The sequence below is a fragment of the Passer montanus genome, unplaced genomic scaffold (genome assembly GCF_014805655.1).
Source record: "Passer montanus isolate IOZ18808 unplaced genomic scaffold, ASM1480565v1 scaffold260, whole genome shotgun sequence".
Lineage (NCBI taxonomy): Eukaryota > Metazoa > Chordata > Aves > Passeriformes > Passeridae > Passer > Passer montanus.
Window position 1 is genome coordinate 1,785 of NW_024367262.1, and position 23,096 is coordinate 24,880.

The following is a 23,096-nucleotide window of genomic DNA, read 5'->3' on the forward strand; positions in this document are numbered from 1 at the left end:
TGATATTTGGAGTAAGGGTAGAAAGTTTTCCTAGGGTACAGGGACCTCCCTGGAGTCGTGAGGGGATACCAGCCCAGCTCATCAGCCTCCACGAACAAGTGTTCAGGTGTCGGTGTGCGGGTCGGCTGACCTCCTGTCCAGAAGAGTCCTTCTAGAATGAAGAACTTCTCCTTCCAGGATTGTTCGGTGCGCCAGCTATGGCCAGGCTATTACCCTCAGGGCAGAAGCCCAGCGGGGAATGCCAGCTCCAGCCGGCCAGGATAGCTCAGCGGGGGGGCTCAGGCAACCCAGACAAGCTATAGTGATTTGCAGTCAGCTCTTTAGTGATTTCAGCTCTTTCAGCTTGCCTGGTGCCGTCGCCCTGTGTGTCGCCGCAGCAGACGCAGAGAGAGAGGGAGAAGCGCTGTATGGGTTCCGCAGGGTTCTTTTATTTGGGTCTCCGCGAAGGGTCCAGTGACAGCTCTCCTCTCCCGAACCGGGCAGAGTTAGGGGTTTTTATACCCTACAGGGGTTTTGAAAACTGTCCAATAGTAAGGGTCAAGGGAAAAGTGACATATGGGCTTGCAGGGAGATAGCAGGGTCCGAAAGACGGAGAGAGGGGCTTCTAAAGCCTTAGTCATGCTGACTTTGGTATTTCCTAGCTCAGGCTTCTAACTGCCAAGGAGGCCGTGCAGGCCTTGTGCCTGCTACACTGTTTTATGTAGCCATGGTCACAGTTATTTGCCAGTGTTTCATTTAGCGATAGCAAGTCACTTTTCTGTTTTGCAATTTTCTGTATTTCGTTGCTAACACTATAATCATCTCTAGCACTAACACTGCACTGACAGAAACATATTGAACATATTGAAGTGGTGTTATCTCACTCTTTCTTGCTTTAATTCAGGGAGTATCATGTACACTGACATTTGTATTGTGTTTGGTAACATTAGGAAGTGTGTGTGTTGTGGGTTTTGTTTTGTTCTTTTAAGCCAAGCAATTATACTGTAGCAACATTAGTGGTTTATTAGTTGGTTTTGGTATCCAGAGATTTTGATGTGAAGTTGCTTTAGAAAGTAAATTGTGCAAACACTTCTGTGATAAAAGCTGTACCTATACCGATGTCAGCAAAGTTATCCAAGGCTGCCTTTGACTCCAAGAATATAAGCTAAGTAGCGAGGAATTTTTGAATTTTAGTGGTGCCATGTAGCTCATATAGAGGAAACTGGCCGCAGTGTTTTTAACCACAAATAAGGTGATTTTATTAATTGATATTTTGCCCAATATTGCTTACAATGGTACTATGTTGGTACTTTTTAACTAGAGTGCTGTCTTGGATGTTTGCATACATTGAAAGCATGTTAAAAATACAGATAAGGAATTGTCATAGATGTGGTTTATTGTACAAGGTTCTGGGCTGTTAGCTGGAAAAATGGCAGAGTGGAATACACGTGAAGCAACAAATGTTATACAAGACTGTCCATGAACATACATGTGCACATAACAGACATAGACCACACCAGCATGTAGGATTTGTCTGTTTGATCTTGTTTAACGTACATTTCTCTAGAGCTCATGTTTTATTCATTATTCTTAAGCCATTTCTGAGGCAACACCATTCTTGCTGTCAGCTGCAGGAGATGGAGCTGCTAGACTGCACTTGACCATCTTCAAGAAAATAAATGTAAGCACAAAATATTTGTTGTTTTTTCTCTGTGAGCTATTATAGAAGAAATAGCCACTGAAATATCACGTTGTTATTTAAGCTTCTACCCACATAAAACTGATTTTAACTGAGAGGCTGGGGTGTTGGGAAGGAGGCAGGAGGGAGGTTGGGTTACCCGAAGATGATAGATTGTTTCTGTCTGACTTCAGGTCTTGTGTGCTTTGCACATGCTGATTTCCAAGCAGATTGATTATTGTAAGGAGTTTGCAGGAATGATGCTGGAATATACAAATACATAAATCATTACAGGATAATGATGTTTAACTTGTATTCTTGATGCTTTATATATTTTGGTGATTTATATACTTTGTGTGCTTTCTAATTCCGGAAGCTGTTTTGTGCTAATTCTGGAAGCTCAGTTTTGTGCTCTTCTGGCAAGATCTGAAAGCTCCATGTGGGAGAGCATGCTATGATGGTGTTTCCAGTAGAAATTTGGAAGCATAGAGCTACATATTTATCAGCTAGAAGGAGGACTGCTGTTTTTAAAAGTGATCTATATAACATCAATTATACATTCAGAGAAAGTAATTTTAAAAGAGATTAGAATACGTGGTTATAACACTTGACTGATTTGCATTTATGTAGAAATCTTAATTTTGTTTTCTTTAAATGTAGTTAAAAAGAAATATGACTTAATACATCTCTTGCATAGTTTAACTGTTGCAAGGCAGGTGTTGAGGTCACACTTCCATAGAGATTAGTAGGTGTGCACTGCTGTTTCTTTCCAGATGAAAAGTGTACTTTGTGGGCTGGCTAAGACAGCCCTTAGGATAATGATACCACATTGGCTCAGGAAAGGCTTGAATTATGAGACTGACTCAGTTTACTCTAACTTCCGAACTGTGGCCTTTCTCAAGTGAGAAATGATGACATAAGATTGTGGCTTTTTTTCTTAAATTTCCCTTAAAAAGTAAAACTGAAAAAAAAAAAAAAAAACTGGCAAAATTTAATTGTTTTTACAAGTTGAATAGCTGATTCGTTTTTACAATAACAATTGTTTTTTAAAATTGTTATTGTAAAAAATAATCAGCTATCCAGCTTGTAAAATGGGGCCTCTTAAATTAGCAGCATGTGGCAGTTTTTGTTAAAAAGGCTGTGAAGTGAAACTTCAACCCAAGCAAAATTGAGGGGAAGCTGAGCAGAACGTTATAAAGTGCGGATTTCAAAAAGAACTTTTTCAACCACCCTTTGAGGCTAAATAACATGCTTATAACATGGAGAGCTACCAATTTTACTGTTATTTCTCTGGAGCTGAATGTTTTTCCTGAGACTAACCATACCTTGAGAACATATTTAATGCAGGTGGAACTTGGCGGTTCTGGGACAAGTGTTCTGAGCATAGTCAGTTGAGAATCTCCATTGGTTACTGTTTAAACATATTTGGGGAAGTCTTGCATAGCTGGGTATCACTCTCATTTATGTTTTGATCCCTGTTCCTATTTTTAACTCCATGAGACACTAGACGTAATTAGATATATATGCAAATGAGTAGAATGTACTGAATGTGGGTAAATCTGTACAATTTTTTCTACTGTTTTCCTGAATGAATTCTTTGGTTCTGCATTGAATATAAGTTCCACTGAATTAAAGTGAGTCACAGAAAACTTTTAATAAAAAATTTTTGATTTATTAAGTGATGATTTTAAGGAATAGTGTTGGGCACTCTTAACTATAAAGACAGACACTGTTAACCAGTTATCCATTTTGGAAAATTTATTAACTGTAGATTTTATTTTTATTTTGATAAATTGCCTAATGATTTAGCACTAATTATAGTAGTAATAATTACATGTGATGCTTGCTTGTTTTCATTAAGCTCTGTGAGGGCAAATATCAAAAAGAAAAGGAAAAAAGCTAGACAGCAGTTGGAGCACTGAGACCTTGTTGGTTTAAGGCAGTCTGAGAGATACTTCAAGCTAGCATGTGCCAACATGGCTGCTGAAAGACTTGGTGCTGGTGTTTCTGAGATCTTCTGCTTGCTAGCTCAAGGGAGGGCAAGGGAAAACATTTCCCCAAGGAGGGAATGTGTTGATGTGCCTAGGAACTGCAAGGAAGACTTTGTGGGGAAAGAAATTAATAGTAGACAGAAGAGGAAGGGATGTGCCAGAGATGCTGATTTGTGTCAGATTACATTATCTGTTGAGCTGGCCTCGGGTTGGGCAAAGTTAAGGTTGGTTGGATCCTGAATGAAACAACAAGTGATTAATTAGCCCCATAAAACCAAGTGGTGGGACTGATAAAGTTTTTTTACCACTGGTTTTGTCTGGTGGTTGGTCCCCCTCTATAGATGTCTTTATATGTTTAAAGGATTTAGCCAATATTGGCGCCATTTTCTTGGTGGAGGCACAAATATACCCTCTTTTTTACCAAGCTGTTCTGGAGTGATCTCAGATGTGTTAACCCCCTGAAAGAGATGAATATTTTTGTTGCAAATGGACAGAACTTTAAATATTTTTCACATTTGTGTGCACATTTGCATCTATATTTTCATTATCAAATTTGCTAATTTATTTTGGAAATTATACAAAACTAGTGCTGTTTCACATGGATTGCATATTCTGAACTTAGTATCTCTAGACGTACCTCTTCCCCACTGTAATGTTTTTGGCCTGTGTCCCCAAATACTTTTTCTCCCATGGGCCTCAGCAGCCATGTGGAGAAGATATGATGTGACTGATGGTGTGTGTTGACTGGCTGCCAGTGTGCTGATTGATAAAGTCTTGGGCATGCAAAAGAAAATCTGAAGCTCTTTTAACCATGGGCATGCCAGTTTACCCAGTTGCCAGTGGTCATAAAACTTTCAGAAATGTAGATATTTTTGGATAACTCTTGCCCTGTGCTGGTTTGAGTTGAAATTGGCTTGTAAGACCAGAAATTGTTATGGGGGAAAAAAGCAGAGAGGCTGTTGATCTGGCAAGTCAGGACTGAAGGTGTAAACACTGTGGAGTGTGGATGTTTTCTCCTCTAGACTCCTGCAGTGGTTCTAACTTGTACAGGCTGTTTCCAGACTGGCATAAGTCTAATGGGGTGAATTCAAAATTCATTCTTTCTTCCTGTCTCTGCTTTGGACTCCCATGTTTTGGCATTCAAATTCCTGATCTCGAATTGCAGGCACAATGTAGTCACTGCCTTCCTGCCTGGGAAGGTACTGTGGCAAACTGCAGGTCAGCAGACTGCCTGACTTCCTGTGGTACTGTGTGGATGTGAATGTGATGCAGCATTACTAGTCAAAAATGCACTTATCCTTCATGGTGTGCAACCCAGTGTACTGAGAGGGGTGGTAGCATGTGACTTTCTGAGGACTTGTAGAGCACGTGAGCGAATGAACTGGATTTCTGTTAGCTGGAGGGGTAAGTTGGTTTGCAATCCTGTTCTCATTCACACCGTTGTTTCAGTGCATTTTGTGTTAGTGAAAAAGTGCTCTTCCAGGCAAAAGCTATTGGTGATATGCAGAGTTTACTAATATATTGATGACAAAGGAGAATCGCAGTGCACACAACTAATGGAACAAGGTGCTTGGGAGTCTAACCCCTAACCCTTTTCAGGATGCTATGCAGTGATGACCACAGAAATGGGGCAGTGGAACGGAAATGTGTTGCAGGGGAGGAGATGTGGAAAAGTAGATGAGTGCAAAGTGGATTTGTAGGGGAAACGAGTTTTGTGCTAAGGATTCAACATTGATCCTATGCATTTTCATGAGGTTTATTTCAGTGTGGATCTACTTCAGTTCTGTGCATTATAATACCCTTGGACTACTTGGAGTGCATCTTCTGATGTGGCTCAGCCTGCAGGGAAGCCTCCATGCATTTGCCCTGAGTCTGTTCAACCACAGGAACCAAGGTGCCATGACTGGAGTACATGGGGAAAGTAATTTTGGAAGCCAACTTCTGAATCAGTTATGTATAAATAGCCTGCTAATGTGATGCTAATATGGGTATGCCCCCTACAGGATGCCTCTGGCAGTGCTGCTAATGTGCTTAAAGAGCACTTTGAATCCTTTAAAAAAAAAAGTATGGTATTTTGGTAGCTGTGAGGAAACCGAGATTAATGTCCATGGTGGATAGCCCTCAGCAGCAAATTGGTCCCATACTATAAGCACAGCAACCAAATGACAGGTTTTGGCAGATATTTACAACTGGCAGAAGATACAAAAACAAAAACCAAAAAACAAAACAAAACAAAAAAAACCCCAAAAAACCAAAAACCAAACCAAACCAAACCAAACCAAACCAACAAAAAAAAAAACCAACAACAAAAAAAAAACCAAAAAAACCCCAAAAACAAGAAAAAACAAGAAAAAGGAGGGCCAAGTGAGGTGTAAAGGGCAAAATGCTACCAAAAAGGAAAGAAAAACCACAGGAGCAGAAAGATCTTTACTGGATGGAAAAGTCAGTCTTCCATGTGAGGAGAAAAGAGCTGTTGCTGAGTTGTTCCATTCATACCTGTGGTCTCTCCTAGAGAGAGATTACCTAGCTGTGTGAAGAGCAAGGTGTTAGCTCCTTTTGAGAGGAAAAGGGTGGAGCTGGTCAACTGAACGGGATGAATTATCTGCTTTTCTAAGATTAAAAATTTTGGCATTGCTTGTAGTGACTGTGGGATTTAAAGTGAGAAACCTTTGTTAATAAGAATGCTTGACTGACTCATTTGTGACTGACAGGGGTTTTTTGGTTGGTTGGTTGGTTGGTTTTTGTTTTTTGGGTTTTTTTTCTTTTTGGGGTTTTTTTTTGGGTTTTTTTTCTGAAGAAGGTTCAGTTCTTTCAGTTCTTGCTGTTTGCAGGAAAAATTCAATGACTTTAGAATTTATACATTTTTCTCTTTCAATTTCTACAAGGTCAGTGAAAGGTGTATTTCAAAATTTGCTGTTCATGTCCTAGGTTGAGAAGGAAGTGAGTTTTTTGGGAAGTTGTGGTCAAAACCAATCAGTGGTCAGATTTGAATACTGACACCTGGTGTGGCCACTGAAGACATGGACCACCTCTGAGGACACAGGGGGTTAAAAAATCAGAGAATGGTCCAGGGGAGCTCCCTTGGTTCTGGTCTGTGAAAAAGATCAGACCTCCCCTGCCCAGCCGCAGGCTGGCTGGGGGAGGGGAAGCCATGTGGCTGGGGTGAGGTAGGCGGGATCCTTGGGCAGAGAGAGTGGGTGAAGGCCTTGCAGAATGGAAGGGTGGAGGAGCCCTGAGAGGCATCGGGCAGCCCCCCGCCCCGGGAGAGAGAGAGAGAGAGAGAGAGAGAGAGAGAGAGAGAGAGAGAGAGATAGAAGGGAGGATTGAGCCAGTGCCTGTGGTACCATGTGCTGGTAGCACGGCCAGCCGAGAAGAAGAGGAGGGTGTAGTGAGACAAGGTGTCTTGGCAGCCATGGGAGTTCTGGGCAGGCAGATCCCGAGATTTTAACCCTTTTGTGGGATAACCTTACAAATGTTGATCCTCCTGGATCTGGATGAGAAGAGAGAGAGAAAGAGAGATTAAACAGGTGGAAATCAGCAAGTGTGGTGGAAGTTTGTGCAAGTGGAAGATGTCAGAAGGAGTTGAGAAGAATCCTAGGTGGGAGGAAATGATGGAGTGGTCTTTGGCTGGACACTTTTCTTGTATAGCCATGGACAGACCCATTTTTCCTGGGACACAGAGACTGCATTTATGGGGAGGCAATGCCTTGAAGCCAAAGAGAGTGTGGTGAAGCAGTGGCATGAACAGAGATGGCTGAGGAGGGTGTGGTGATGCCCTCTGTCTTCAGAAGTGAAGAGGAAGATCTCTGTTGATATCTGTTGAGACCCCTCAGCCCCAGAGGGTGAATTAGGGGGGGACTGTTGTCTCAAAAGTGCAAGACTGTTGCTTTTTTGTAAATGGGCAAAGCATCCTTAAAATGGGAACCCTAGAAACAGTTCTGGTCCACGCACAGTGGTGAGAACACTGGACATGGAAAGAAGAGGTCATGAGGGCAGATGTTCTCCGGGCGGTGCCAAGAGTGACATGGAAACGCAAGAGGTTTCAGCTGTGTTTTTGGGGGAAGCCTGTGGTACAAGGGGGACTCCTCTCTCCTTGATGAACTGAAAGTTGATTACCTGAGGGGTGGTGATGAACTGAGAGTTGATTATGTGAGGGGTGGTGACTGGGTTGAAAATCTAAGATTTTATTTTTTGCTGTGGTGGAAAAATTGGGGGGAGGAGGAGGAGGAATGTTTTGGAAGGTTTTCATTCTGAGTTCTGTGTGTGTTCCTTTTTATATATTGTAGTTAATAAAGGGGTTTTTTCCTTTATTCCTAAATTGGACCCTGTTATGCTCTATTTCTGGTCACATCTCACAGCAGCCACTAAAGAGAATATATTTTCATGGGGGCATTGGCATTGCACCAGCGTCAAACCAGGACAGGTTTGCTTCTTCATGTTTTTCCAGTTTAAAAAAAAAAAAAAAAGAATGATAAAGTTAGCAAATGGCCTTGAAACTTTTTAACTCCAAAAGAGATTTCTTTCCTTTTCTGCCTCCTGCCTGTAGATAAGAGGGAGCTTCACCTACTCACTTGACTGACATGTCACTTCCATCACTGACAGTTCTCTACTTTTATGTGGAGATTAATGAATAATTTGTTATTTCTTCTGTCAAACTTGAAAGCCTTGGAGGTGCAAAGAACACTTGAAGCTTGTAGTCATACAACTTTTGAACATGGAAACCCTTGTAATGCTTATGAGAAGATCTCCAACTGAAGTGGTTGGATCTGGTTTGGCCATTGTATGGCTTGCCTTTTCTTGTGCTTGTGAGAGCATAATAGCCTAGCATAATATAAGAGGCAAGTGTGCTGTTGAATATTGAAGTGGCTGAGATGAAAACTGAGGGCTCAGTCCATCAGTGTTACTTTGCTTGTACTCTTCTAACTTGTGCTTAGTAACCATCTGTGGAAACTCTGCCTCACTCCTTTGCAGGAAATTGGCTCCAGTTGTACTATGTGCAATTCATGTATACTCAAGTACCTTGAGTGCCATGAAGAAAGTACCTGTTCGTGCTGTCTCTGTGGTTAAAACACTTGTGTTCAGTGAGTGTGGAAAAGCTGCGTCAACTTCTCCAGCTGCTCATGAGCAACTGCTTCTACTTTGCCAGGAGAGTTTACTGTGCTATATTGCCGGGGTCGGCTGTCAGTTGTCTCTGCCCCAGCACGGGAAAAGGTGGTTCTGGGCAGGCCGCGCTCTCGAAGAAGGAGTCTGGACTCTTGCTTTTGGTCTTCAGTTGAGTTTATTGTTCCTTATCTACAAAGTTTTTCTGTCTGTCCAGCCGAGGTCTGATCAGCAAGACAGCCAAAGGCACTCTCTCCCGCCCACGGGGCGGGTGTCTCTTTTTTAATAAAAACTATGTATAAGATATTTACCTTTAATTTCCAATACTTTTCGCCCTTGTTGGCAAGTGCACTTTCCCTATGAACCATGCCAACATCATCCTGAACATGGATGCCAAGGAGAAGAAAGAAGAAGGACAGGGCACGCCCAAATCCCTCCATCTTGGGACTCCCGACCCATGCACAGAATTCTAAACCCCCCTGTACAACATATAAAACCCCCCTGTACAGTGCTCCAAAATTTTTCCCTTCACCCTGTGATTCCTACTTAAACTTTTGTGGCCCGTAATTCTTCATATAAGGTTGGCAATTTGCTCTATGAATTAAGATCGAATTTCCAGGTGTCTTTGGCTTCCTGCCAGGGTCTCCGAGCCCCTGCCAGGGCTTTGAGACATCCAGGGCATCCAGAGAGATGCTCTGGGTTCCGACACTGTATGATGCAGAAATGGTACAAAACTACAAGGAGAGGGAGTGGCATTCTGGAAAGCCAGAATGACAGGAAACAAATTCTGGAGGAGAAAAGAGAAGCAGTAGAGGGCCGCAGAGCTCAGGGAGCAGGACAGCTTGGTTGTGTTTTTGGATAGAAGCTTTTTGAAAAGAGAGGAAGAAATCAGGATGTGTGATGTTGGCAGTCCAAACAGAAGGAATTAATAAGAGTTGGAGAAACGGACAATTAGTGGTTTTTTGGCAAGGATTCCCATTGGAAACTAATACATGGGAGTAAAACCAATAATAAATATCAATGGAATGTTAAACATAAATAGTAATTTCCCATATGTTGTGGGGCTCTGTTGAAGGTACTTCATGTGACAATGTTTGCTAAACAAAAATAATTCCAGTTTGGAATGTTTGAATCAGGCAGCACTTCAGCTGTTTGCATATCAAAATGCAGCATTTTCTAATGTTTATGGTTACACCTGTTACATGCAGCAGCTGGCAGATGCATCATGTAGAAACTGTTTCGCAGTTATTTAAAGAAAAAGTATTTGAAATAAATAATACTTTCTTGATTCTGGGTTGGTATTTTTTTTTGGCAGAGATAGGATGATAGATGGGAGCAGTAATTTAGCAAATGTCTTAAGTTATAATTCATAATCTGTATTTCAGACGCTAATTACTGTAGAGTGTCCATGAAAAGTAGGCTTTTCCTACTGCAGTTCCTAGTTATTGGAAAACTCAGGTTTGACTAAGACAACAGCTGGGGTCTGGTGGGTTAGTAATAATACAACAAATTAGCATCATCAGCTTGACAGTGGCAACAGCTTTAAATGCTGACTAAGAAATTTTAAATTCTTTGTTCCAGTTTTGCTTGTTTGCTAAAGGCAGAAAAAATTGTCAGTAAACTAAATCCTCTGAATACAGTTCACTGTTCAGTGTATGTTGCTCAGGGGTACCACAGTAGAATTAATTGGTACTACTCATATTAGAGTGATGAAGCAACTGTTTCTTTTTTCTCTCAAGGTTTGTCCAGTCCAGGGAGTTTGTTCCTTTTGTAAGTTTTGCTCCCAGAGTAACATTATATGCTTTATAGAGATGTGTCCATGGAGATTTTACTGCACTCCTGAGATAGATGATAAAATATAAGGGAAATCCAGCTGTGAAAATAAGCCCCCTAGCCTATTATTTTAAAACTTATCTAATCCAAAATGTTTAATAATTGAGGGGATTGTGCAACATTCTTTTTTACCAATTTATTGATTTCAGATACTCTTCTGGTCAAATGTGAATGCTGCTGGTGTTTCAGTTAAAATACTATCTTTCATAAACTTACAGCAACAGTATCAAATAGAAAAAAAAATTATGGATATGAGAAAGTATGTAGACAAGATGGTATTTTGCAGGCCAGAGGAAAAGTAAATTTCCATACTTTGGATATTATGCCTGCGGTTTCATAATATTTACATTTGGTCACCTTCTGTGTGTACAGATACAAAAGCAGGATAGAAATTTTATTTTAAAAAAAGGTTGTTTTTTTTTTTCAGGGCCATCTTTTATATTTTTGGGGGGGTTTTTTTTGCTGTTGTTTGTTTGGTAGTTGTTTTTAGTTTTGTTTTGTTTTTTGGGGTTTTTTTTTTGCTTTTGTACTCTTTTGTGTTAGTGTTTACTGGTGTCATCTTTTATATTTTTTGGGGTTTTTTTTTTGCTGTTGTTTGTTTGGTTGTTGTTTTTAGTTTTGTTTTGTTTTTTGGGGTTTTTTTTCAGTCATAATCATATTTTACTTTTTGTTGAGATATCAGAAGTGATCTGAGTGGTATGAGTAGTGTAATGACTACACTACTATTTCTGCAGTAACAGTTATCCTAATGTTCCTGAAAGGATAGTGGGTATCACATAGCCGTGAGAGAAAAAGACGACCTATTGTGTGTTGACAAACAGAACCAAGAAGAGTGTTGCCTGCACCACTTTAAAGTAAGAAGATAGATGCATTTCATATATGTTTTTAATTTTTCTGATTATTCTGTGATAACTGAATAAATGCTTCTAGACATTGCCACTAAGATTGCTCATCAAATTACATGCTCAGTGGCAGTTTGCCACTGCCAGGGGCACTACTGCATATCTAATCTGATGCAGGGTTAGAGGCAGTATTTTCTTTACTAACAGATGCATCTATAGAAGTTCTTTAAATTTTAGTATTATACATTTTGCAGTTTATAGGAAAAAATAGTACTGCTACTACATAGAAACAATGTTGAACAATGTTTGGCTCAGCCTTACTAACAAGAGTATTAATACATGGTTTTTGTAAGCTTATGTTTTATTTGGACTGCATCTCGTGCTGTTGAATCTACAACTGGAGCAGAGGAACTATAAATATTTGTAACTGGTCTCCTTTGGTAATCCAGAGTTACTGTACTAGATGTACATATGAAATTCCTCTTTATTTCCTTTTTCTTGTGTTAGTTCTATGCTAATCCATCCTCTTGTGATATTTTGGAGAGAATTTTAACCACTTTTTGCAGATAACTACTTTAAAATTTAAATGATATGTGCATCTGTGCAAACTAAATCAGCATACTTCATTCAGAGCTCATTCAAGAGAAGGACAAATCTACTAGTCAGACCCTCAGCTTCTTCTCTTTTGCTAGAACTTGTCTACCATTTCTCAGGATCCCCAACCTGGTTTGTCAGTGTGCTCCAGAAATGTCTTGAAACAAGCTTCAGAAGTCCCATTACACTTTATGTGGGATATGTTTATGCTGATAATTGCACAGTAACACCTGTGTGACATTGTATTAAGTTTTTTTTATTTTCCTTCATATTTTCAGCCTCTCTTCAGTGATACTTCTGTGAAAACAGTTCAGTGAGGGTCTGATGCCACAATTCACTCCCACAGTATTGCATTGCATTGCATCATTACATTAATTACAGATGACCACAGACTAAATACTGCTCAGAACTGAACAGGCCTGCGTAGGCACGTCTTGAAATTGCAGAGAGCCAAAATTAACTCTGAATCCATACTTGGATCATTCATAGCCAGCTCGTTGCAAGATCAGTCATAAATTGTGCCTGAGTGACACTTTCAATAGTTAAAACATTTGAACAAAAGGTAAGGAAAAAGCAGGGAATGTTGCTTACGTACTGAAACTGAGATAGATACAGCTGCTTTCACTCAAACCTGCTGAATATGTTGGTATTTTATGGGTTGTGTGTAGCAATGTGTACTGCTAAGGTTAATAGTAAAGAAAATAGAAATCCTGGAAAATAATAGTTTCTGTTCTTGAAGGAATATTGGTTAGGCCAAAAAAAATTAAGTAAAATATAAAACCTGTTGGTTACTCTTCACAGTTAAATTTATCTCAAGTGTTTATAACAGATGTGTTCTATTTGAAAAATGTTGCTTCTTTTCAGTCACCAAGTGTACAGACTAGCAGATTAGTGACAAGTTTTGGTTTGCATATGCTGAAAAAGGAAAAACAAAGGCAAAGCTTATAGCCAGATGATTACAGCTTAAGCACCTGCTTAAAATAAAATTTATACCAGTTTATGAATTCTGCAAGCCATGTAAGTAGTGAAGAGAGAAAACACTTTCCATGTTTTTAATGACATTTTATGTTAAGTGCTTTAAATAACTTTTGCAAATTGGCTACTTCTGATTCCTTGTCTTTTATTATTGCTAACTATATTTATTTAATGTTTGAGTCTATTTAGCTTTTAATGACTGTATGAAGAGATAACCTTGATTAAGATAATAATATATATTTTAAAAGGTTTTATTTAGTATCTTAGAGGAGTCTGAATAAAGCATGCAGCTTTTTTGACAGAAATAATCTGTGCTGTAAGACAGTAGCAGTTGGTCATTGCCTACTTATAAAAATACCCTAAGTTTAAAAGGCTAATGATTAAAAAAAAAAAAAAAAGGCAGCAAATTCCTGGCAATAAAATAGTTCAACTGACTTTAGCCTTCTACATATGATAGCGGTTTTTGCAACCTGACACTGTAACGGCTTATTTGACCAATCTGACTGAAATAACTGAGAGTGTCTGCTTTGCTTGTCTATTCTTCCTTGCTTGATTGAGTTGTGGAATTTTTGACCATAGATTTATCACAATATTCAACAGCCACTCCTCCATGTGAAAGGTTTCCAAGAAAAAAAATAAATGCAAAAAACCATAAAAATAAGTGAATGGCAGTAAAGATCACAACTCTCTTCATTTGTTACACAAGTTTTTCTGGTCTACTACTTTTTTACTCTTTTAACACAAAAGCCATTTTACAGGTGGAAATGGAGGCATTTAAATCTACATTGTGAAATGTAGCTACAAATGTCACATTTCTCTGTGCTAGGATGTCTCTCCTCAGAATTCCATTTTGAAATTTTTTTTTAAGTTGCTTTCATAGCACAAAATGAACCTAAATGGAAAACAAACTGCCCCTCCTGACCATGGTTCTGACGAAGTCTCTGATGGGTACCAGAACGGGACATGTGGAATTTCTGGTTCCTACTGAGTGGTTTGGCCTTTAGAACTTCCTCAAGATCTCCTGGAAAAACAATGTCAGAAGGGGAAATGGAATTTTTTTCTCTAGAACAAAGCTATTTTTATTTACAAAAATATAATTGAGGCTGCATCATGGTTACCATTCAAGAGTTTCTGGTTTAAATGCTCATTACCCTGTGAAGTTTAGTGCTCTTTAGGTAAGCAATTCCCAGGCTTTTCTAATGCCTGAGAATGGCTATTTTGGGACTTTGAATTAATAGTTTTCTGAGGGAGAGGGAAAACAGGGAAGGATGACAGTGACCTTTTTTTTTTTAATTTTAGCAAAACTTTGTGTTGAATGTGAGGCTTGAAGTTACTGAGGAAATGCTGCTGAAGTGTTTCAGGTCTGACTCTACACAAACTTTCAAAACTACTTAATGCGCAGGATTCCCTTTGAAGAATTATTAGGTGTATCAAGTTAGTAGCTAGAAAGTGTCTGCTGCTTACATGTTTCAATAACCCTGTGTTTTCCTGTGTCACATCTCATGATCAGGCATTAAAGAAGTATAACATCGTGCTAGCATGGTCTAAAATTACATTACCTTTTTGATTAGTTACTTGAGGTCTTACAGTAAAAAATTGTGTACATGTAATATTCTGTTTTGTTTTTTTTTTAAACCAACTTGACTAAATGCAGATGAGATTCTTTCTAGTGGAAGTCTGCCTGGAAACTAAAACTTGTTTTACTAATCATTCATTTGAATACTTGAGGTACTGTTAAGTTTAACGGTATTGGCAGTTGTTGTGATGGTTTGGTTTTTTGGGTGTCTGCTCCCTTCTCTCCTTCTTCCAAAGGCAAGTGTACTTTATTTTACCATTTCTGAAACAAATTGAGCTATTTGCCTCTAAGTCTGGTCTTTGGAGTTTGCAAATGTTTTGATAAACTTGTCTTGAACAGTGAAACTTGCATTTAACAGAAAAAGGCTTTTTCTGACCCAAGTAATCTTCCAAATTGGCAGCCAGGGATCTAATTTCAAGTTAATGAATTGAAAATACTTTAATCTCTCCCAAAAAACTTGAAAATACTGGATCTTCCTACAGACTGTAGGGTTTGTTTTTCATTCATTGTTTTAAATGCTTCTGCCCTCTCTTTGTGCAAGGCCTCTGACTACTTCAAGGAGAGGATTTTTTACGAACTATAGCGGGAGTAGAGCCAAATAGCTACATTATTTTAATTAAATAATGTTGCAGGTTTTAATTTTAAATGCTAATTGAGAAGCTTTTTCCTTACATGAGCAAAGCCTGAAGGGTTACTGCTTTCCTCTAACAGCTTCTCACATCACTCCTACCTAGAGGATGGACAGTTGCATTCCTTTTGCTGATTTAAATTCTTCCAATGCTGTCAGCTGCAGCAGAGAGACCCAGCTGTGAATGTGACATGAGAAGTTACTGGTTTTAATTAATTTCTTTGTAATATAGTTTTTCTTTTTCCTTTAATGTGTAAACTTCACTTGAGCTCGTTTTACATTTTGAATAATTATTTCAAAAGCATGCCTCCTCAGTTTCTTGTATTCTATTGGTAGGTTTTCCAAAAAGTGTGGGTCAGTTTGTTTCTGTATGGTACTGTGGATTAAAACACCATGATTTAAATCTGTGGATCAGAGCAGAAAATTTATTTGGGATTTAAAATGTGTGATTTTGGGATTTGGGGACCAAACATTGGGGTAAAGGTAAAAATATGCTATGACTAAATGGAGAACATGTGAGTTTTAGACTATAATTATTTATTACACAAAAATATGAGTAAAAGACATCGTGGCCTAAATAATGTGGCTCCTGTGGTTGTGTTGCTACTGTGTAATTTATTTCAGACCCTGGAACAGCACTGCTGTCAAGGTGGACGCCAGCTTTGTATTTATCAAAGCTATATTTATTTAATTATCCTGTTAATGACAAAACATCCACAAATGCACATCTGCAAAATAGTAATATATAGAATTTTTTTTTTTTACTCTTTTGTGTTAGTGGTGGTTTTAATTCCTATACTTTATTCTTTTCTTTGCAAGCATTATCAGTAATGGGTCATAGGACTGATTAATAGAAGACCTTAAGAATGCAAACTGAAGCAGGATTGCTGTCAAATACAGACTAGGTAAAAGTATAACTTTATGTACATTTCCTCTTCATTTTTAAAATGCATAAAAACTCCCACAAGTTTTTTTAGGCATAATCTTTGTCTCTTAATATATGCTGCAGGTGATATTTTTTTGTATGCCAGTGGGAGCAAGCACAGAGTTCGCAGTACGTGTGTCACATTAACATTTTAAGTCTGGGAAGGACAGAGTATACAGCTTGGCTGAAGGTAAAAGCTGTTTGTGCATTCTAGGGATCTGGCCTTTGCTCGTACTACTTCAGTTAAATCTACTTGCCTCTTAAAATTTTTGTATTTGCTATGTTCACTCTTGTATTGATAGAACTGTGAAGGCAGGATTCAGAGATGGTTTTCCTGTGGCTCTTTAAATCATTTTGCGAAGATGATGATCCCTTTCAAATGAGTGAGTTTTTAGAATTTGGCAGAAAATAAGCTGTATAATATTTGATCTGTATTTACAAACAGTTATCTTTGGTGTGTTTTATTTGATTCACCATTATATGTGTAAAAATGCTTGCACACAGTAGAAGTACAGCTGTCTCTCTTACTTCCTCAGTGTTCCAGACATTGAAATCCCTGCCAATCCATGGCTAAACTCACATGAAGGTAATAAGTTGTATGTTTGCTTTACCCCCTTTTACTAAGTTCTTCTTTTGTCAATTTTTCCACATTTCCCAAGTACCCAAACTCTGTTTGCCCCTTATAATAGGCAGAAAAAGATCTATCTGTGAAGGGCTGTGTCTTAATGGATGAATGAGTTAGCATGTGAAGTTAAGGCTGTTACCAGCTTGAAGCATCCATTGAAAGTTTATATGACCTTTTGGAGGCTCCTTGGGTCTTGCCACTTGCATGACTCTAGACCCTTAGAGGGAGAGGCCAAAGCAATTACTGGCATCTCTCTCCCATAAACGACACCATTCACGTTTGTCCTCACCAGACCTGCAATCTGAGTAGTTACACACTACTTTCTCAAGGCTGTCAACAGATTTGAAAGGATCTAGCCACTCTTCAAATGTTCCCAGTTACAGATGCTTGTGGCTTGCCTTGAAATCCTTTTGAATAAACCACAGACACTTGAGCCTGGGATTACTACTTGAAACATGGATGACACATCTGTTGATTACTTCTACCTAATTGTCATTCAGCTTAAAGAAAAAAAACCACAAACCAAAGGCAAACCACCAGAACTTCATGTCTGGAAGGCTAAGGGTTATTTCGTTTTATCGTGGCTGGAAGATTGACACCACTCAAAGCCTCGTGCAGACAAGGCCCTGCTTACTATCTATCTGGAGAAGCAGAGGGTGAATGCTGCAGTCCAAGGGGACCTGTACCTTTCAGAGAAAAATCCTTGCAGTCATCCTTTTGGATTCCCTGCCCCTGCCTGATTAATGAGGAAGGGCCTGAACAAGAAACAAAACCAGGGGGAATCCCGAGTGTTTACTCTAAGGGTGAGGCTGCTTTTAAAACCAAAAATTCCTGGTATTACTACAGAACTACAGTGTTGCAATTTGGTGCTAGTTTCACTAGGCAAAGTTCTTAAATTTCCTATTAAAAATACTTTCAAAAGCTTTCAAGATTTCTTATTTTAAAACTTGTAGTTGAAGGGTCATCTTTGTACAACAATTTTGATCCCTTTTAGTATTTCAGTGCTGCTGTAGACATTTGTGTGTGGGAATAACTTAAAATTTCTTAGGTATGTGAATATGCCTGCTGAAGTCAGTAGTACTTAAAATTGGACATGTTTGCAGGTTTTGACTTCTAGGCTTCAGCACAGAAAACATTTTCTGAGCAAAAATTTTATTCTGTAAGCATAATCTCACGCATTTCTCCACTCAAAAATTGGAGTCTACTGGAAAGTCTGCTGACAGGTTTGTGAACAAACCAAAGCATTTCCTGGTCTGGGAATGTTCATGTACCTGTGTCAGTTAAGACCCTTTCTCCAGTGATGAGCAGACAACAAGCCTGCTTGCAGAGGTGAGAGTTCTAGTGTTCTGGATACATCTTAAACTCCAGTCCAGAGAACACTATGAATTGTGTGTTTTTCAGAAAAGTTAAATGAGTGAATTTTAACATTGCACTTTGCCTCTGAAGTGAGCAGCCAAGTAATTTTAATTTTGATGGTATTCACCTGTGTGCATCCAGTAAGATACTGGGTGACATGCTGTAGTTGTACTGGAGTTTCAGGACAAAAGCTTATAAAGTAAAACTGGCAAAAAAAATCATGGAGAACTCCAAGGAATCAGGTAGAACAAATGTTCCTGCATAATGAAAGTAACTGATAAAATTAATAGCGGACCATTAATAGAGTTGCTTTACTAATGCTAAATAGTTTGTTATTCTCTCTCTGCATAGGGACTGTCTATGTCTAGAGACTTTTCTGTGAGAATTTAGTTTTTTTCTGTCATTGTGTTATATATCTAGGGAAAAAAATGAGATGAAAAAGTAAGTTGAAATAGAACTTTGTGGAATTTGGCTGCAAATGGCTACAGTTCTTTGGGAGGATATAAGCATCTTTTTCAGTGTGCTGCATCAGCTTTGGCTGTTCTGGCAGTTTTCCCTGAAGGGGGAATGTTGTCTGGTAGTGTGTGGGATGAAGTGCCCACAAACAAGGCCAGATCTCATCAGCTGTATTGAGCTAAGGTTGTGAAGACTGCCCAGGCAAAGGAAGCAGGCTGGGAATGCTCTGGTTGAGCACTCCAGTTGCTAGAAAGAGTCTGATTCTCCCCCATGCACCCTCCCCCCAACATTTTAGGGTGCACAAGGTCTAAGTTTCCAGAAAAATTTGATTTTGACATGCATTATAAAGTCAGATAATATAGTGTGTAGGTCTGGAACTGCTTCTGTTACTTAGACAGTGGTGAAGTAATGGCAGCATTTTTTGTTTTAGAAGAGATTTCGTCAAGGTGAAAAAAACCCAAAAAATGTTACCAGAAGGCTGAACAGCTAATGATTTTGGTATGAGTGCTCTTTGAGTCATTTGTCTTGAAGCAAGATGATTAGTTTGGACTTTTAACTTCATAAATTGTATTTCTCTTGAGAAAATAGGAAATTGGTGTTAAAATAATCTGTAATTTACTTTTAATTAGAGCTAAAAATAGTAGTAAAAATTATGAATGTGTCTATGATGTTTTCTTGAAAGTAACCTGTCCAGGTAGTTATACTGAATCCAGTGGCGAAATTTTGTTTAAATAGTGATGAACACATGATCGCATAATCCAAATGTACCTTATAGCATGCTTAATTTCCCATACTAATGTCCTGTGGGACAGTCTTACTAGTTTTTACTATCAAATGCATAATAATATAGATTCTACTGAGTCTACATAAAAGACTTCCTTTTATTTACAGATTTTAGGTTTGGTTGTGTTCTTTTTTTCTCCGTGGACCTTCATGCTGTCAGAGTTGTTAACCTACTAGCACAATAGACTCTTTTCTACTACTTCTGTGGTACTGTCCATGATGGAATGAAAAAGTAAAACACTTAGTAATTTATATCTTAGATGTTCTTACATAACTGATATTTAAAATCAACTTAAACTTTTTTAAAGTACAGCTTGGTCATAATAGACTCAAGTGTCCTTCTATTCACAAATAATTTTGTCATTCTTTTTTGTTCACTCCTAAAACTGTTTGATTTGCCAAAGCTAACCAAAATCTCTCCTGGTAAAAATGAAGACCTAGAACACCCAAAATCCACATCAGTATTAAAGAGGACATGTGCTTATACTTCATAAGCACATGTTCTCTCTATCTTTATAAATTTTAAACATATTCTATGGATTTTGGAGATTGTGTTTGCCCAAGTGCCTATCTTTTGTGCTATGATCTTTTCAGGGATCACATGCCAAGGAATATTTAGAGAAATTTCATATGGTAAGGAAACAAGTTCCCCCTTCAGTGTGTGCTGAATCATTTTGCTAGCTGAAGACCTGTCTTATCTCTGGATAAGATAACAATCCGTGCTATGGGATTGTTAACTCTCTTGTGGCACTTCATTAGCTGTGATATGTTAATCCTTTGGTTTTGCAATTTTAGCTCTCTGAATTCTTTTACTTCTGACTTACATACGATGTGTAATTTTGGTTTCCAAATGTTTTCATACATAAAGCTATTGAACAGAATCACATCAGAATGTCAAAAGAAGCAGTGTTGCCTTAATGTCTGGTGGGGTTTCTCTATTAAGACAGGAGAGTTTGGGGATTGCTTTATCCATCTCACATGGGGTTTGGAAGTCTTAATTTCAAATTTCATCAATTGTTTGCACAGGAGATTGAAAACTGGAGGAAATGGTTAGGGAAAGTAAAGGAATCAACAGAGGTGTGGCAAGGTAGGTTTTTTTAATTTGAGCATTTTTAGTGGACATGGTCAATATCAAGGTGACACTTCTAAATAGGATGTTCAGCGTTTGTGGGGTACCAGCAAATGTCCTTCTTTTTGCTGACCACAAATGTGATTATCTTTAGGATATGAAGAGCTCCTATTGGCTTCATTGTGCTAAATATTTTAGTAGAAATAGCATGTTATAAAAAAATTGAACAAGATTCTGCAAGGAGCACCATGTGGTTCATTCTTCAAGGCCTGTGTTGGTTCCACAGGACGTGATGGGTGGGGGAGAGTCTTAGGTGAACATGAAATTGGTCACTGACTTAATCTGATGTAGCTTTGTGCTTTTGTTATATGACAAACAAATCAGGTTTGTTATTTGAAGAAAGACACGCTAGAATAGTACACAGTATATATACTCACCGTGTAGGGCCTGTGACCCAATTTAATTATGCAAAAAAATTACTTAATTGTATTAAAGAAACAGCTGACAAAGCATTATCATCTAATTGAGATGTAAGCACCTAAACTGACTTGTATAGAATTACTAGATATTGTATATTTGCACTGAGATTTTGACACTCATCTTGTTCAAAAAAAAAAGAAAGAAGGAAGTTGAGGGGCAGTTGCAAAGTGAAGATACAAAGTAGACCCTTTTTTGTACTCAAGCAAACGTAATGGGAATGACAGGGTCTTCAGAGATGATGCACATTATTTTTTCATATGCGTGTGTCTGTTTTTCTTGGCTAATGAAGCATCACATCCAGTGTTTATGTTTTTGTGTGATAGATTTGTAGTTACACTTGCAATTAATTTGTCAGTTGTGTTTTCAAATTAAATTAGAAAGAGTCAAAAATCACACTCTAAGAATCACACTCTAAGGAACGTAAACGTAACTTCAGTAAGTCACGGGCCTCATGGGAACACATGATCATATAATAACTTCTTTATTTATCATTTGACTCAAGGGAGACCAGCATACTCTTCAAGCCACCAACTCATTATCCCAGTCACTATGCACAGGTCTTTGAGATGAGTGCAGTGGTGGCTTTTTCCAAATGCAGAAATTCATCCATAAAAGATAGGGTGTAGAACAGTGTCTACAGGTGATGTTTCTCTTCAGGCTTCTCACTTATTTTTCTCTTTCTCTGTCTCCTAAATATGATAAAGCAACAACCTGTCTGACTAAAATAAAATAACAGATAAGAAAAGAAAAATATGAATTAAAAAAATTATATTGTGAAAATTTTGTAGATTTTCATAGCAAACCAGTGATTATGTGTTTAATTCTATAGATAGTTTTTTAAATGATAGGATCCTTGTTCATAAATTTTTGTTGTGTTTTATGTAATAATATATTATTAGTATTTACCTAAAAAGTAGGTTCTATTTGGAGAAGAAAGTGTGCTAGTACCAGAATTGCCCCTTCAGATGAGTGATTGTCCCACTGACTACACAATACTGTTGAGGTTCACTAAGTTGACACAACACGAGAAATGAAACTTGAAGCATGGTGTGGCTAGATGCAACAAAATGTTGCAATTTGTGATGATTCTGTTTATGAAAACAGTGTTTTGAAGTAATGAAATAGAACCTTCATTAGAGTGAACAGAACCTATGATAGGCTGCCCAGTCCTGGTCCTCAGCCAGTAGGTCTTTCCAGAGCTCTGCTGAATCCTTAGCAAGCAAGGTTTCTATGCAAGCACTGAGCCTTTTATTTTCTCCTCTATTCGTATTAGCCTGGTCACTGCAGTATAAGAAAATGTTTTTGTATGGAAATACCTGGAAATAATTACAAAGATTGCTCAAGGGTACAAACCTACTAATTTCCACAGATACTTTAACAGCTTTTTGTGTTCTGCTGTAATTTATATCTTGTGATGCATCTTTAGAGGTAGAATAGATTAAGGAAATTAATCTGAAGGAGGTGACTTTTTCTTTTGCTGTCTGATTCATACACATTGTGTAGGAAGTGTAGGGTAAGACAATATTTTTCTGAGTAATTATATTAATTTTTAAGTTGGAATGAACCTTGAGAAGCAGATGCTTTACTTGAAGATTATCTTCTGTGGTGAATGTTTCTCTAAATACTAAATACAAAGGATCATTTGTGCAATCAAGTTTTAATCTTGGAGTTGTGCTGTACCATAAGGCTCATTTGGTCCTGAGAATAATTTGCTATAATAAATAGCAAAAGCTGTTAAGTCCTGCTGAAGCTATGCATTTGGGGAAATAATCCAGGCTGTTTAAGTCTTGTTTGCAATAAGAAACGTACATATTAATTATTAAACTTACATTGATCTATTGTATACATTGATTTCATCCAAGCATAGGTTTCTCGTGATCCCCCCTCAAACTCTTGGACATAGTTTCTCATGATTCTTCTTACGATTAAACGATAGTTATAACTAAACAATCATCTAACAATTATATCATTTATCATATACTGGTTACGCAGGTGCAATTTCAGATGACCTGGCACACCCAAGGCCTAATGTTTCCCAGGGCCTATTTTTAACATTTTCCCTGGGCCTACTAAGCCTAGCTTTCTTTCTAACTGCCCGAGTCTTCTGTGGTTTTAAAATCTTTTACTATCAGTGGCAGCTTGGGTCAGGGAGGCAACCTGCACCGTGCGGAACCTCAGCAGGCATCCGGCCACGTAGGCCCACAGG

The 23,096-nt window shown here is 38.4% G+C and overlaps 1 protein-coding gene across 1 annotated transcript in view; it reads left to right on the forward strand.

Annotated features, from left to right (window-relative positions):
• Positions 1-1,574: 1,574 nt before the first annotated feature.
• The window catches only part of PDE10A (phosphodiesterase 10A), a 143,765-nt gene continuing 122,243 nt past the window's right edge, over positions 1,575-23,096 (forward strand). Inside the window, exon 1 of the mRNA XM_039712281.1 lies at positions 1,575-1,660. The gene's annotated coding sequence lies outside the window, so the exon portion shown is untranslated. The remainder of the gene's footprint in view (positions 1,661-23,096) is intronic.